We start from the raw sequence: 17,400 nt of genomic DNA, 5'->3' as shown, positions 1-17,400 counted from the left end.
ACACACACGCAGCCCCCCGCCTGCCAAAACCCGCGGCGCCGGGGCCACGTCCCGGGAGAGTCCCCGCGGGACCGGCCCAGTTCGCACAAAGCGCCGCAGTTTGGCCAAGAAGGGAGGGAGCCGGCCACGAAATAAATAAATAAAAACAGAGTCGGGTCTACGTAACGCCCTGTCGAAAGCGGACGCCATATTTTTTTGTGGCTTATGTCGACATAGGGAAACGTAGACATGTTTTTCCTCCTCCTCCTCTTCCTCGGTCTGCCTCCCATTTATCCAAACTTATAATCAAAACTCTTAAAAAAAAACTCCCCCCCCCGGATCCTCCGATTTCCTCCCACCCACAAAAAGAGCCCGCACCCCCCCCTTCCGCACCCCCTTCCAATCACAAACCCGGCCAAGTCCCATTAACAACACATTTTTGGGAGCCGTGGCGGCGGCGGTGGGAAAGTTAGGCTGGAGTGGCCGGTGCCCGGTGTGCGGGGCTCGGGGCGGGCGGCGCCGGGCGGGGGGTGCTCCGCGCCGGGGCGAAGTTTCTTACCTGCGCCGGGGCTGGGAACGCGGGGGCCCGGGCTGGGAACGCGGAGACGCGGCACGGGCGTTCCAAAATGGAACTCTGCTGGCTCCCCCCACCCACTCCCCACTCCCCACCGGGCGCCCGGCTCGGGCTCCGTGGGAAAAAGGGGGAAAGCCAGCCTGCCAGACAGACAGACAGAAGAAGCCCCCGTACGGAGAACAGTGGCCAAAATTTTTAAAAGAAAAAAAAAAAGAAGGAAAAAAAAAGGGGGAAAAAAATGTCTCGATCAGTGGGGAATCTACGCCAAAACCCACATGATCTGTAACGTCAGCATGCGTATTTGCATACGATACCACCACCCGAGCTGCCACCCGGGCTCGGGTTCCGCAGAAAGTTACAAAGTGAAATTCAGCCCCCTCCGGAGACGCCGGCGAAATGTCATTTTCAGGCGGGAGCTAGGGGGGAGGCTAGCCCTAAAGGCTCTGGTTACTAGCCAAGGTGGGGGGGAGGGGGCAGTAAATTAACTTAAAAGTCTGAGCCCAGTAACGGACTCAGTGGAATTTCTGCGAGGGGAGGAGGGGGAGGCGCGAGCGAGATCATTGAATATTAAGCACGACCCGGCGCGGCAGCCGCGGCCGAACCCTGTCGGTGCAATACCCATTTTCTTTATGAAAAGTTCAAGGTGTCACTGATGAGCTCGACAAACTGTTGATCCTGACCACGTGGAGTGGCTGACGGAGGGACAGCGGGACGCGGCTGATCGCCGTGAGCCGGCGGCACCCAGGACCCGGCGTCCCCTCCGCAGCGCGAGGGGCAGCGCGCGGGTGGGGCCGCCGCGCGCCCAGGGCGCTGCCTGCGCTTTCTCCCGCCTTCGGACTCAGAGAAATAATAACAACTAAAAAAAAAAAAGAATTTTTAAGCGAGGCACATTTAACTCCTGGAATAGTAATGAGAGGGCTTGGGGTAGGGAGGGTAAGAAAGAGCCCCTACTTATATAACGACTCAAAATTTGATGACTTTTGCTGGAAGAGATTCTGAGATTTCCGCTTGCGCCTGGTCTGAGGTTGGCGAAACAGCCTCAAACTTTTTTTCCTAAGAGCCAATAAACAAACAGACGCCCCTGGAGCTGACTTCAACTCTTGTCGGGCCGGCGTTCGCTGGGAATCTCAGACTTGGAGAAATGCACACTCCTGCGGCGCTCTCAGGGAAGTCCCTCGGAAGCGAGGCGGGTCACTTTCGGAATTGGGACTCAGCTGTTCCTGGCGGGAGGGCACCCCTAACCGCCGCCACCCTCTTGATCCCCTCGGGCTCCTTAGAGCAAAGGCGGGTCAGAATCTCGCTGCCCTTGGTCTGCGGCCTCGGGAAACGTGAACTTGCGTATCGGGCGCGGCGCTCCTGCAACAGTGCACAGCTAAGGAACACTCAGGGATTTGGGATCCAGAGGACGCTTTAGACTCTCACGGAGAGCAACCTGTCTGCGCCGCCCATTCCTGCCAGATGGACCAGTTTCCCCTCCGTGGGCATCTCGGCGAGTCAGCATCTCCCAGGTGTGAGCTGAGCGCAAGCACGCACGAGCAGAGCGCGGGTGAGGGGATGCTGCCTGAGGTCTACTTTTGACTTTCTAAGCACAGAGAGAAGACAAAGGGAGCCTGGGAGGCTCTGCGGGGTCCCTGCCCGCCCTGAGGATTAGCGGGCACGGAGCGCTGGGGTTTCCTGGCCCGCCTTTGCTCCGGGGAATTAGAACGAACTCTAGCGGCGGCTTGCGACTCGGCTCTGGGCGCGAGGGCAGCAACAGGTGGCCGTGCGCGGCAGAGTGGCTGGAGGCGAGGACCGAGACGGGGGTGAAAAAGACTGGCCCTGGGGCTGACTGCGTGGCCAACGCACTGGGTGATCTTTTGGTATTTTCGTTTCCTAGGCTGAGAAAAAATTAACCGCAAGGTTTTTCTAGGGTCTCCCCTAGGGCTCCAATTTCTCTTCTTTGGGTCCCCTGAATTTTTTACAATAAAAATAAAAATAGCTCATATGCAAACTTTTTTTTACTGACTTGCTCCTGTTTGTTCCGTTATTACGGATGTAGGATTTGTTTGTTTGCTTGTTTGTTTTTTTACAGTGCATAAAACTAGGTCCTGGCCTGGGAGGGAGGGTCTCTTGCATGGTGCTCTGAGAGGCATACTGTCCCGGCTCTTGAAGGATTCTGTTAAGAACTTCCTGGATGACTCTTACAAGATCATAGTGAGATCCCCTCGTGTCTTTCTCAGATTCATTTGATAACTTCTGTCTAAGATCCTAATATACTTGCCATCAGTATCAGAATTTAGGAATACTATTTTTTTCTTCCCTCAAGGATGTACCAGAAGAGTAAAAGAAAAAGAAGAAAACCCATCAAATTTAATATTTTTGTATTGCTTACTCTTGATTCTTCCAGGTCATTACATTGATTCCCCACCCTCACCACCCTACCCTGAAAATAACTATAATTCTCAGTTTGTTTCCATGGAAGTTATTGAAACCTTAAGGAAGCTATTCCCATTTTGAGGCTGCACCTCCTTCTGCTGGCCAATCACTCAGGAGGTGTTTCTATAAGCTGTATTTCCTCTGCCTCCACCACACTGGCATCTTCTTCTGGGAAAGGTTAAGTAGGGTAAATCCTCTGGACTGTCCACTAAGTTCCCATGCCTTCAGGACACTTGGATCTCATGGACACAGTGGGGGCCTCTGATGTGCTGCAGTGTCTTTAAATTGTTCAAAGTTTAGCAGGGGCTGAACCTTCACTATTAATAGCAAGGGATAAAACAAGGGTGACTTTTGCATTAAGTGCTATGATTTCAGATTGCTTTATGCCTAGATGGAGTAGACAGACCCTTATCTGATACGATTCAGGAGCTCTGGAACCAATAATTATCAGGGTAATGTTTATTGAGTCCTTTGTAGGCATATGCCAGTAGCTACTTAATCTTTACAACAACCCAATCAGGCAGCGATTCTCAAAATGTTTTGTCTAAAGTCCCCTTTAAACTTTTAAAATTATGGAGGACCCTAAATAGTTTTTGTATATGTGAGTTATCTACATCTTGATATTTACCATATTAGAAATTAAACTGAAGAAAATCAAAGCATGGGGATTTTTAAACACACTTTCCATTAGCCATCAGAGCAAGGACACGATTAGTTGTCATATAGCCTCTGGAAAACTACTGTATACTTGAGAAAGAATAGGAGTCAAAAGAGCAAGTAATCTTTTAGCCCTATTACCAAAAGAGATTTGACCTTGAGGACCCCCTGGAAGGGTCTTGGGGACCACCAGGATCCCTGGATAACATTGTGAGAAACACTGTTGAGGTAAGATATATTATTATGCCCATTTTACAGATGAGGAAGCCAAGGCTCTTAAAAATGTAGTAAATGGAGGGAGCCAGGATTTAAACTGGGTTCTTTAGAGGCCAGAGCCAGAGTTTTTATGATTGTACAATTCTGCCTTTTGTGAACAACCTGAGCTCTGCCCTCAGCCTAGAAGAGCCTCCAGTGCTTCCCAAAACTACTTTTATTAACAGCAATTACCTTTTGAGGCTCTATTATATGCCAGCCTTTCCTACTATTTTCTTGTCAAATCCTTACAACCACCTTCCCTGCGGGTATTGTTTCTCCCATTTTACAGATGACCAAACCGCAGTTCAGAGAGGTTAAGAAGCTTCTTCAAAGTCACTCAGCCAATAAGTAGAAGAATCAGGACTCAAATCTTTGTCTTGTGGCTTCAAAACCAAGGAAAGACAAGAATCTATCATAGTGTTTTATAGAAGCCTCATGCAGAGAAAGCAGCTTCTCTCCATAATTTGGTGAGAACTAGGTCTGGCTGGGAAGTCTTGAAAATTTACAAATGGCAGGAGGAGAAGAAATGAAAGCCACAGCATTACTCTTATGGGGCCCCTAATCGAATGACAAAAAATCCACACTGGCTCATAAACCCAAAAGAGACGTGGTGGGTGGGGGGCAGCAAAGATTTGGAGCTGAGCTGGGAATTGTGGGGCCACCCCTTCCGGATGTCTGGTCCCTGCATGCACATGCTAAATAACTTTTTTTTTTTTTAATGAATGAAGAAAGAAAACACGAAACACAGAGAAGAAAGCAAAAAAAAAAAAAAAAAAAGAAGAAGAAGAAGAAGAAGAAAACATCAGCAGTCCAACCAGGTACAGGTTATAATTTTGGTATGTATCCTTCCATATGCTACATTTATTTATTTTTTCCATTATAAGACTCTTAAGAGAAATGAAAACTATTAAATATCAATTTGCCAACTGTAGCATGGAATGGCCACTACTGACATGACTTACAACAAAGCAAGACAGAGGGTGACCTTTTGGAACATTCAGATTGTTTTGCCGAATACCTGCAGGTGAGAGGAAGAAAGGAAGTATGCTAGACAGAGGCTGTTTCCTTCCATGTCTGCCTCTCCCCACTGTATGGCTTAGTATAAAACGTCTCATGCCATGAGATCAATCCCATGGCATCAGTAGCATCAGAGCTGGGACTGGATGCTTTCAAGTTTACAGCAGGAGATTGACTTGGCAGTGGCTTGATCCTGTTTGGAGAGTAGAGCTAAAAGCTTACCAAACGGGGAAAACTGAGAGCTTATTATTTATTTGATTTGACAGCCTGGTTTGATTCTTGCATTGTCTCTGTGAGGAAAGCAGAACTGGTCCTATTCTCCCCATTTTGCAGAGAAGGTTACTGAGGCTTATAAAGGTTACAATCATTAGTTCAAGTTCACAATCTAAATTTAGAACCACGGTTTAAATCCAGGTCTTGTAACTGCGAGGACAATGCTATTTTTGTGCCACTTCTTCATCATTTACTATTGCACCAAAAGGGGTCTAAACGTGGCTCCTATCAGATGTTGTCTCTCTTCTTTTTGGAGAACCCTGGAGGAGAATTATCACCCAACAAGGCCTTTTTATCTATACTATTTTAGATATACTTATGCATTTATTTGTCTCCCACGAGAATGTAAGGTTCTGCAGCCAGGTACTTTGTTTAGTTCATTGCTGCTGTATCCCCATGTTTAAACCTACCTGGTGTATCACAGGCACACAATAAGTGATTGTTGAATGAATGAATGAATGAATGAATGAAATGCCCCTCTTGTCTGGGCTCACCCAGTTATAGAGAGCCAATGCTGTTCGAGAGTATACACAACTTCTGTTTACCTAGAATAATCTCAGCTAAGAGCATCATTTCCCGGGGTCAAGGCTTCTATTTCTATGGCACATAGACTTTGTGTTTGTTGAGACAGTGCACAGACAGTCAGTCCCCACCTGGGTTCCTAGCATGAAAAATGTTAGGTCTGCATTGGTCCTTAGGCATCTGTTAACTCTAACTGGCTCACTTTACAGGTGGAAAAACAGCGGCTGTCAGTTGGCAGTGCCAAGACTAGAACCAGAATTCTCCCAACTTCTGGCTTACGATAATTCCCCTGCAGATTTGCTTATAAACAACAAAGCCTCAAGCCTGCCAGAGAGAAACAGAGCTGTGTTCTCCGTCAATATACCAAGGAGCTCCAGCAGATCTGCACAGCCAAGCACTGTGCAGGGAAAGGCTTACGAGGCAGGGAGAGGAAGCATCTAACACAAAGGTGTGCTAGGAGGCTGAGGGCGAGACATGGTCATACGGGCCCGTGACTTTAAAGTTGGATAATAGCGCCTACTGGCTTCCTTCATAAGATTTTTGTGAGCCTCCCATGAGACATCATATGTGAATGTGCCTCTTCTCGCTAATGAACTTATCCGTGTCTCATGTGGTACACATTGATCTAGTTAGTTATTTGGCAGCTCTAGCTCTGGGACTTGAATTCCAGCTCCAGCACTCACTTAAACTTCTCTAGACTTCGGCATCCTTATCTATGAATACTAAATGGGGATAATGATAGTACCTGTCTCCCAGGGATGTTGAGATAATTCACGTGAAGTATTGAGTTTCAGCACTTGACTCACTGTGAGTGCTCGGTAAATGTTACCCACTATTATCATTTCTCATATGAAAATACTACATCTTTGTCGTGGAAAATTTTAGAAAACTCGCAGAAATAAAAACAATCTCTTGAAAGAATGCATAAGCAAAAATAAACGTATTAGGTAAATGGATATATATCACTCAGTTTTACCACCCAGAAGAAAGCATGATGAACATTTTGCTATATATGTGTGCCTACATTAAATTGAAAAAAAATATGTCAACTTATTTTCAAGTCCTAGGGCTTGGCATACAGAGTGTAAACTAGATGTAGATAGTAAGTAACTATGTAATATATCAGGTGGTGGTAAATTCCATGAATATGACTAAAACTTGGTGAAAGGATAGAAAAAAATGGCTTTTTTGTTGAACTGATATTTGAATGAGTGATGAAGGGGACATGGTAGGAGGTACAAACATATTTTAAGTGGCCCTATGTATAGGGAACCCTCTGTAGTGAAAGTGGCCCTTATATAATGACTACTTTTACTTGTCATTAAGAATCCACTTGTCTTTTTTATATACCACTTTAATGGTGCCATAATAACATTGCTCATTTCAAGGCTGAACAATGACAACAAAAACAGTATTAGTCAGATTAGGCTAATGTATGCTGCAGTAACAAATAACCCCCAGATCTCAATAACTAACTTAAAACCACTTTATTTCTTGCCCTAGCTACATATCATGAAGGATCAACAAGGAGACTCTGATGAGCATAGTCATTCAAGGACTTGGGCTGACAAAGTAGACACAAATTTATCATAAAAATTTACCAGTTATTGTGCAAAAGGGAACAGATCTTGTACAGACAATTAAATGGTTGGCCAGGAAGTAATATATGTCACTTTCACTTACAACTCATCGGTCCGAACTAATCACTAGGCCACCTACGAGGCGCCATGGAAGTGTCATGTGCCTGGAAATGGAGAGAACTGGAAATATTTGAACTGAAATGCTAACACTAACAACTACCACAAATAGTACTAGCAGGTCATAATTATTGATCATTCACTATGTGCTGAGCGTTTTCCATGTCCACCATCTCCTTGAATCATTAGAACAATTCACAACAATAGTGGACTTATCTCCATTTTACAGCTATGGAAACTAAGTCTTAAAGAGCTTAAGTAACTTTCTCAACGTTGCCCAACTATTAAGTGGTGAATTTGGGATTTAAACCTAATTCTCTCTGGTTCCAGGGCATGGACTCTCAAAGCACTGTCCTCAAACACCATTAAATTTAATTGTTTCTCTACTGTTGAATATTAGGTTTCGATTTTTTTTCTGCCAATGGAAAACCTTGCATCAAATCTTTTGAATCACCCAAGATTACTTCCTTAGGATAGACTCCTTGATAACATTTGCTGGGTTGAAATATACATATAATTCTAGAGTGAAAACTCTTTGGTGCAAGTGGAAGCTTCAGGAGGTGTGGTACACGGTCTCCCAAGATGGCTGCTGTCAATCCTTTCCCTCCCTGTATGAAAAATACTTCGCCATTAAGAGGTGGAGTTTATCTCCTCTCCCCTTGAATCTGGACTAGTCCTGTGATTGCTTTGATGTTATGGAAGTGATATTATGAGACGTAAGATCCCAGGCATTAAGAGCCTGGTAGTTTCTGCTCCCTTCCTCTTGAAATCCTGCTGCCATGTGTGCCAAGCTCAAACTTCATGGAGATGCTACACGGAGAAAACCAAGATGCTCAGGACAATAGCCCCGGCTGATTTCTGGCTGACTCTCAGTCAGACTTGAGCCATGTGAGTGAGTCATCTTGGGTGTTCCAGACTAACTGACCTCCCAGTTGACTGCAGCCCCAGTTGACATCACATAGAGCAGAACTACCCAGCTTAATCCAGTCAACCCGCAGAATCATGAGAGATGACAGCAAAATGATAGTTGTTCAACACTACCAAGTTTGGAGGTAGTTTATTACACAGCAATAGACAATTGAAATGGGAGGTATTTTCTATATATTTTCATTTGCACATATATCTGAATATTCCAGACATACTTCCCACTGATCTCTGTAGGATGTAGCATTCTGAGATCATAGAGAAATTCAAATGAGGGGTTAGAGGGACTGGTCCATGATGGTTGGGCTGGCCACTCCCCTGATATCAGTTGTTTTTCACAAAACAGCTGAATTCAGCCTAACGACCCCCCCAAAACACACACACACACACACACACACACACACACACACACACACACACACAAGTCCCAGATCCTAAGGAGATGAATGCTCTTAGGTAATATTTACCAAGCACAGGTAATCAGTAGGTGCTGGAGTTCAGTTCCTCTTTGGTGTTGCCAAAACCTAAGTTTCCATTCTTCAGAGATATGCACTGTGATGGGAACTCCAAAAGCCTACCATGCACAAGGCCACCGAGAAGATGCTTCTTACACTTGGTTTCATTTAATCTTCACAAGCATATAAGTAGGTATATTATTTCCTTCATTTGTGAGAAAACTAAGACACACAGAGGAGTGGGACTTGATCCTAAGTTTGACTGACTGCAAATCCTGCCTGCTTCTTCTTACCCCTTTGTGCCCCAAACGAACTCATTTACAAACCACCTTCATAATTTTTGCCCCAGAGGCATATGTATCACCTGTAATATTATTTATTTAACATTTCAATTTATATTGATTCACATTCAACACTTATATGTACTTATTTAATAAGATTTTTACCACAATGGAAAAAGAAAAAATTCAATACTGATTGCAACAAATGAAAGGTAACAGTAAAAATAATCCACAGAAAGAAACAGTGCTATTAAGGTAGCTAGATACCATCAGCTGCAGAAGGTAGAGCCTGAGGGTAAAGGTGTTAGGAAGGTGTTAACGACAGGCTACCACCAAACTGATAACTTTTTCTTGAGTTAATTAAAAGGATGGAAAGAGAATTGCAAAGGAATAGCTTTCTTTCTGAGTCAGGGCTAATATTTAATACTACATCCTTGCGTCATTTAAAACCATCTCTTCTAACCTTGTCCTCTAAGGTTCAGCAGCACTGGATTACTTGTCACTCCCTAAATTTACTGTGGTCTGTTTCATCCTTGTAAATGGTGCACCGTCTACTTGGAATGCCTTCCCTCCTCCTCTGTGCTTCAAGACTCAGATCAAATGTCACTTCCTTTGGGACGCTTTCCTGCACTCTTCCCGGGAGAGTTAATTTCGCCTCCTCTGAAGTCCTACAGAATATTGCACTTTCTTTGAATTAGCAATGCCTGCCCTGTAGTCCAGTCACTTCTTTCTATTTGCCACATGCACTTGACTGTAAATTCCTTAAGGGCGAGTATTTTGCCAGTCATCTCTGTGTCCTCATTTCTTGCCTAATATGGAGTGTGGGGTCAGTAGAATTCTAAGATGATCCTCAGGATTTCCCTGCTTATTCAATCAAGCACTCACTGGGTACTGCTGTGGAAGGATTTTGCACACATAATAAAGTCTCAAATCAGTTGGCCTTAAAATCTAGAGATTATGAAGATTTCTGGATAGGCTTGATCTAATTACACGAGTTCTTTAAAAGCAGAGAGGGTTCTTTGGCTGGTTGAAGAGGAAGTCAGAGACATTCAAAGTGTGAGGAATTTTACACAAGGATGATTCTCTGCTGCTGAGGCGGAGAGGCCACATGGCAAGGACCTGACGGCCACCTCCAGAAGCTGAGAGCAGTCCCTGGCTGACAGGTAATAAGACAACGGGGACCTCAGTCCTACAACCACAAGGAAATGAACTCTGGCCTTATAAAGTATGCTCCGCTGCTCGTATGAAGGGAGCTGGGCACTGTGGGGACATCCTGACTGGAAGACTTGCCTTTGATGTACCCTGGATCTTTAAAGGATCCTGATTCATTTCCCTTTGAGAGAAATAAAGGAAACATTTCCATCTGCCCTCACTGACACAGGGCTTCTGAACTTACCGTCCAAGCTTGAATCCCACTTTTTTCATGAAAGTTTGAAACTTCCAGTGTGATAGATGTGAAAAGTGCACTGCAGAAGGGGTCAGGAGAAGTGCCCTGCTGTGTGTCCTTGGGCAATTCATTTCAACTTTCCGAGCCTCAGTTTCTCTGTCTCAAACTCAGGAAAGATGGAGATGGACCAGGGCAAGGTTTCCAAACTTCAGCCCTTTACCCAGCACCAGCACGACTTGAGGTCGTCGCACAGGGCCACCTGTTTCCTTACATATGGAGTACTTTCCTCCAAACTAACTCACTTTAAAGGGGAAAGGAACTTCAGGTTGCTATGAGATGTGTGCCCCTGGGCAGGAGGGTCTCAGTGAGACCGTGTAGCTCGGCAAGTCTTCCAGGGCCAGTGTTTAGTTGTGGTCTCAGTCCCGGCCTGAAGGAGACAGTCCCTGGGGTTTGTAAATTCAATGTGCCACCTATAGCCTAACTCAGGGTTTCTGATGAAAAGTGTCCTCCTGGCAGCAGTCCAGTTATGGAGGATCTCGAAGCACAGCTGCTATGAGCTCTGTGGAGGGTAGTGGCCATTCACCCTCCCCAGATCCTAGAGGGGAGACCTGCTGTTGGTTGCTTTGAAAATTCCCAACCACGTCCCTCCTCCCTGTCTCCACTTCTAAGGCATTTAATTTAAACCACCTCTTTTATTCCCAAACACTTTGGAGTAGATATTTGACATCGTGATGCTCTTTCACACTCCCTCTGCTCCTGTTCCCCATGACAGAATGCTGTTTGCCAACATAGTCACTTTTTAAATGAAAGTGGATTAAAACTCATCTCTTTTGGAGCACTTGTGAAGAGAACTTCATGACCCTTTGTAATAAATTGGAGAGCCCCCTGGGGATTCAGCAGAACTGGGGATTAGCTACCCTCTCTGACCGCCTCCCGGGATGCGACTCTGGGAAGTGCATGGCGGGGGGGGTGGGGGGGGGGTGGGGGGGGGGTGACTGCCTCCTTAGCAGCTCCAGACTTCTCACCAACAGCCGGATGGCTCCCTGGAGGGCCGGGAAGGTACATCCCAGCTGGGGCCGAGTGTGAGACTCTCTTTCCCCTTCCAGCTCTTCCACTCCCTAAACTGCTCAACTACATTGTTTTCAAACATCCTAACATTGTAAGGCCAGCATCCCTGCCTTTCATTGCGGCCTTTCATTGCCGCATCTTCCAACACTTAGAATTGTGTCCCGTTCTGGCATAAGGACTCTCAGTGAATATGGGCTGAATGAATAAATTCTGTAGTTGTCTTCATTGAGCTCTAAATTCTATTAGGCAGGGACCATTTCTGTCTTACTGCATCTCCAAGGCTTAACACAGCACTGGGCACATCTCTTCTGAACAGCGCTGCTTCCTTATTAATTCCTCCTCGGGATCACTGGGGCCTTGTGGTAAGGGGCAGGGGTGGTCCTGAGTGTGAATACAGACACAGACCTTTTCTCTCTGAGGATCTGTGGCAAGAATTTCAACTCTCTGACCCTCTGTGAATAACAAAAAGGCCCACCACCCCGCCCAGTTTATTCCACCCACAGTTTGTTGAGAGGATTAAATTGAAGGCACAAAGCAGTACTAACTGGCAGTTGTAATTATTGTTGTTGTTGGCAGTCGGTTTTACTTCTGTTTCTGATGCAGATAGTCATGCCCACACCGTTGGGTTGGGTTTTAAGTGGAAATTTGACCTGGTGATATGTTGGGAAGAGCTGGACAGGGCCTGAGCCTAAGCCCATTGGAAATCCTCGTTCACCCTTGATGAGACTGCCGTGTGTGTGTGTGTGTGTGTGTGTGTGTGTGTGTGTGTGTGTGTGTGTGTTGGGGGCAGGGTGGATGGCGGGCTAATGGGCAAGGACTGAGAGCCACCCATGACTTCAAGAAAACAATGAATTGGTCATTACACAATAAATGCTGTCTTGTAGACAAAATACTTCAATCCTTGGGAGTTGTGAGGGGAAGTAAGGAAAGGGGCCTAAGTGTGGTTCCTAAATGACCCTTAGTCTTCGCCTCCCTGAGGACAGAGAATCACGGTGGTTAAGTACAGGAGCTCATGACCTGGGTCTCCTGGAATCCGGACTCCTCCACTTAGGAGCTGTGCTTCTCGGGCAAGTTACCCTTCTGTGCCTCTTTGTCCTCATCTGTAAAATGGGAAAATGGTGGTAGCTACCATGCAATGCTGATTGTGAGAGTTAAATGAAACAACTCGTATAAAGAGCTTCCAGCAACACCTGGGGCCTAGTAGCTACCTTACACATGTTACCTACCACTGTTGGATAATCTGTGAGTGCCCAATTGCTTTACCTTTTCACAGGTATTACCCTCCAGCTGACTTTCTGGTCCCCTCTCAAATCTGTCACATTCTCCTGACTTCAGTTTGTTGTTGGGTACAGGTGTGGTCCTGCCATGTCAGCGTCAGGGGGGGATGACCTCACCCAGATGACCGCTGGCTTCGATTTACCCACCCCAGCACTGGGCTTGCTCAGAGGAGGCTCGCATTACACATCTGTGATGTCAGCTTGTCAATCACCTGGACTCTGAAATCATCCTCTGCTCTTATCATAAAGCATCCTCAAATTATAGAACGTTGGAGCTGATGTCAAAACCGCAAAAGCCTCTTAAATCTTACAGGTAGAAGTAGTGGTGGCCGTGGCCAACAGAGGAAATACTGGAAAGGCCCATTGTTTGTAAGCCTCTCCTAGTTTTTGAAAACTCTTATGCAGAACCTTTCTTCCAGCCGTCTCCCTGTCTCCCGTTCACTGTTCATCTCTTGCTCAGACGCTACAAGAGACTCCTAACCCGTCTCCCTCCTTGTATCTTTGGGCCTCTCTAATCCAATCTCTAGAGCAGAGGTTGGCAAAATTTTCCTGTAAAGGGCCAGATAGTGAATATCTTAGGCTTTTCAGGTCATAGGTCTCTGTTTCAACATGCTGAATTGTACTGTTGGCACATGGACACAGCCTTAGATGGTACGTAAATGAATGGGGTTGGCTGTGTCTCAATAAAACTTTATTTACGGCTGCTAAAATGTAAATTTCATAAAATTTTCACATGTCATGAATTATTATTATTCTTTTCTCTTTTTTTAAAACTAATTTTAAAATGCTAAAACCATTCGCAGCCCGTGGACAGCACAAAAATAGGAGGTAGGCTGGGATTTGGTCCAGGGGCCGTCGTTTGCCTGCCCTCGTCCTACAATGATTTTTCAGAAACGCACCACAACTACTATTATGGCTGCCGCTGCTGCGAAGCCATCTGCTGAGTGCGGGAGAGGCACCAGGCACCGAGCTAAGAGCTCTTCTGGGGATGCACATAAACCTCACACATGGTACCCGAGGCTCTATTTGCCTCCTTATTGAGAGGTAGAGGGCTGCCCCAGGGCACCCAGCCAGGAGGTGGGAGAGCCAGGATTTGAAGCCGGTGGTCTGAGCCCGAGCTCTTATCTGCCACGATGCACCGCCTCTGCCTGGGGAAGAACCGCCACTGGCTTACTGCTGCCCCTGGGAGGTACCCACCAACCTTCCCACAGTCCCTGGAGGCTCAGGATGTTTTCATCCCCTGATGCCTCCAGCTCTACCCCCAGCTCCCTGCCCCCTAACCATTTCGATTGTCTTTTGGTTCCTTGAACTCTCCAAGTTTATTTCTGGCTTAGGATTCTCACCTGCAATACTCCTCCCTCCTCTCTTGGCCAAGCAAATGCCTGTGGGTCTGAGCGTAAGTGTCACTGTGTCAGAAAGGCTTCCTCTGCCCCCCGCCCCCATATTCTCTCTCATGGAGCTGGCTCTCCCCTGCTGCAGTCTTTCTGACAACAGGCGACTGCCGAGCTACGTATTGATTTCATGCCCCTCTTCCCACCAGCCTGTAACCCCAGGATGCACGATGGGAGAGCATTATCTCCTGGACACACCTTGTTAATACCTAGTTTTGAGCCCAGACCCCAGGGCCTGGCCCAGAGTAAGTGCTTGACAAATATCTGGAGAATGAATAATCCAATACATGTTGCCTCTTAATCCTCTCAACATCCCTGGGAAGTAATCATCGCTCTCCCCTCCATATAATTTAGGAAACTTGGATTCAGAAACATCAAGTCACTTTCCCAAGGTGTTAGAAACAATCAAATTCAAGGTCTCTGAAGCCATGTCCAGTGACTTTAAAAAAAAAGTACCATGAACACTCCCTTATGATTAGTCATATGTGTGTGCACATATTGATATAGATAGATTTATTTCCGTATAGGTGCCCACATTCAGAAAATAGATCGTGGAACAGAGCAAAAAGTCCCTGTCGTGCTTTTGTCTCCCAGCCACCCAGGTCCCTTTCTGAATGCAATGAATAGCACCCACTTCTTGTGTATCCTGCTGGAGGTCATCTAGGCTTATATGAGAAACACCTGTACTCAATGTCCCCTCTCCCTGTATTTGACGTAAGTGGTGGCATGACTTTATGCTGTCCTTATTTTCTTTTACTCAGTAATATGCTGTTGTGATCCATATCCTACATATTCCTACATATCTTCTCCGTATCCCTACGGATAGAGCTTCCTTTGAACATCTTTTTTTTTCAATGGCCAGAGAGTATTTCAGCATCTGCACATCCCACAATTTATTTAACCATTCTCCAGTGATAGACATTTGCATTGCTTCCAGATTTTTGCCGTTACAAACACTGAGTAACTCTGTAAATATGTCAGTTCACTCATGTGCAAGTGTATCTGAAGGATACAATTCTAGAAGCAGAACTGCTGGGATAAAGGGGATGCTGCAGCTTAAAAAAAAAAATAAAGTTTGCCTTTTCAGGAAGCGTGTTTTGGAGAGCATGACACATCATTTCCAAGATTCACCGTGACCATAACTGTTCGCCCAAGGAAATGTCAGGTCAATGTCTGGACGGGGAAGCTGGTGGTGGAGAGCTCCCTTTTAGGGGGAACTGAGAATCAGCCAAGTGCATCCTCCTCCAACATTTACCCTCCATTCTGGCTTTTCATGACTCTCCTTCCTGTGGACTAAGTCTTTGAAGGACAGGCAGCATCTTATGGCAGAATCAGCCTGGGCTCCATGATCCAACATACCTCAAACCAGGTACCAGCTCTGCAGTTATAAGCTGTGTGACTCAGATAAAATTGCTTTAACCTTTCTGACCCTCAGTAGCCTCATCTGTAAAATGGGGCTAATAATTCCACCCAACTCACAGGGTGTTTGTGAGGATTAAGTAAACCAATCCATAGATCATAGTGAGTACACAATACATGTAAGTTATTGTTGTTGTGGTTATTATTATCAATTATTATTATTATTAATTTTGGAGTCACAAAACCCCAAGTGGTGAATGTTGACTGGACATGGAAGGGTAAAAGCAATGAGTCTGGGAAGGGGAAGGAGATGGGGCAGGGCAATTGTGGTCCTAGCAGACCAGGGGTCAGCTTAAGGCCAGATGGTGCCAGGACAGGGGGTGAGAAGGTGACACAGTAACTCCACAGATAACCTTTGTCTCTTTCCCGGCTTAGCCAGAGCCAGCTTGGTTAATGGTTAAGTGAGTGGCACTTGCAATGTGGTGAGTGTGGAAGGCCTTCCTGTGTACCTGGGACCAGGTGTAGCCAATTAAAAATAGCCTCTCCAAGTGAAGGCTCTAAGGTTGTAGCTACTGGAAGAGTTGCCTGGAGTGTGATCAGGAGCTGACTCACCTGTATTGAGAACCTCTTTGACATCTACTGGCAACCCTATCTTTGCCATTGCCACTGCTATTGCCACCACTGCCCTTCTCCATAGTAACCACTGTGTATCAAGTGCCAGGTACTGTGCTAAAATATAGACGTGGACTTTTCTTAACACCACCACAAGGGAGCTATTATTCCCATTTCACAGATGCGGAAACTGAGGCTCAGAGACTCTTACCTGAGAAAAATGCAATGAGTAAGCAGTGGAGCTGGAATTTGAACCTAGGTCTCTGTGTAACTCCGTATCTCAAACTTTACCGACCACACTATAATGCATATTACCATCACCACTGGTAACGCCAACATCTCCATCACCATCACCTCCATCACCACTGCTACCAGCATCACTAGCCCCATGATCATCACCATTATTATCATTGTCTTCTTTACCATCAGTTTCACAAGCCAGTTTCACATGTATCATCTCATTTAGTATTCATAACATCATGAATTCATTACCTCCATTTAGTAGACGGGTTAAATGAGTTACCACAAGCAAGTGTTCAGAGCAGTAACTGGTACATGCTAAGCTCCCAGTGAGTCTTTATTGATTGTGATTAAACTATTATCATCATCATGATCATTGTCATTATCAGCATCTCAATACCCACTGCAAAGTCTCTGGGGCCCTAATGTGGCCTGGGTCAAAGATCAATGTCCTCATGTCTCCTAATTGCCCTCCTGTAACATGACCCACAGGCCTCTGCCTCCCAGGCTGCTGACGAGGTGCTCGGGAGTGAGCTCCAATGACACTGCACCCCTGGAACTCACGTTTGGGCTGCACACCCTGTCCCTTCCCATCTGCTTAAGAAGCATTTGCACAGGGCCCTCAGAGGAGGCTTCTGGGGATGGAACCCCATCAAGCCCAGCCCCCAGCTGCCATCTTGGGCAGGTTTTGTGTTCATAGCTGGCTCTTTTCTGAGCTGTTGTTGTACCTGGGATGCTCCAGTCCTTCCTTCTGAAGCTCTTGGCTTCCCCCATCTGGGACTTGTCTCCTATCACCAGCTTCTTTCTCCAAATGATCATTCCTTCTCCTTTGCATCATCCATACCTTACTTATCACTCCCCCATTCTTCTTGGAGTTTTATTTTAATTATAAATGAGACGTGGGGCTTGTATTTCCATGATGCTTTTACCTCACTTTTCCCAAGTCCAGGTCTTGCAGAACTTTTTAGAACTTGAGTGGAAAAGCTGACCAATTTTGGCCTTGAGTGTCACGGCCAT

The 17,400-nt window shown here is 45.9% G+C and overlaps 1 protein-coding gene across 1 annotated transcript in view; it reads right to left on the bottom strand.

Moving 5' to 3' along the window:
- ZHX2 (zinc fingers and homeoboxes 2) overlaps positions 1-902 on the bottom strand; it is a 143,089-nt gene extending 142,187 nt beyond the window's left edge. The window contains exon 1 of the mRNA XM_072949664.1: positions 539-902. The gene's annotated coding sequence lies outside the window, so the exon portion shown is untranslated. The remainder of the gene's footprint in view (positions 1-538) is intronic.
- Between the last annotated feature and the right edge of the window lie 16,498 nt (positions 903-17,400).

This window comes from Vicugna pacos, chromosome 25 (genome assembly GCF_048564905.1).
Source record: "Vicugna pacos chromosome 25, VicPac4, whole genome shotgun sequence".
Lineage (NCBI taxonomy): Eukaryota > Metazoa > Chordata > Mammalia > Artiodactyla > Camelidae > Vicugna > Vicugna pacos.
This window is presented reverse-complemented; position numbering and strand designations above follow the sequence as displayed.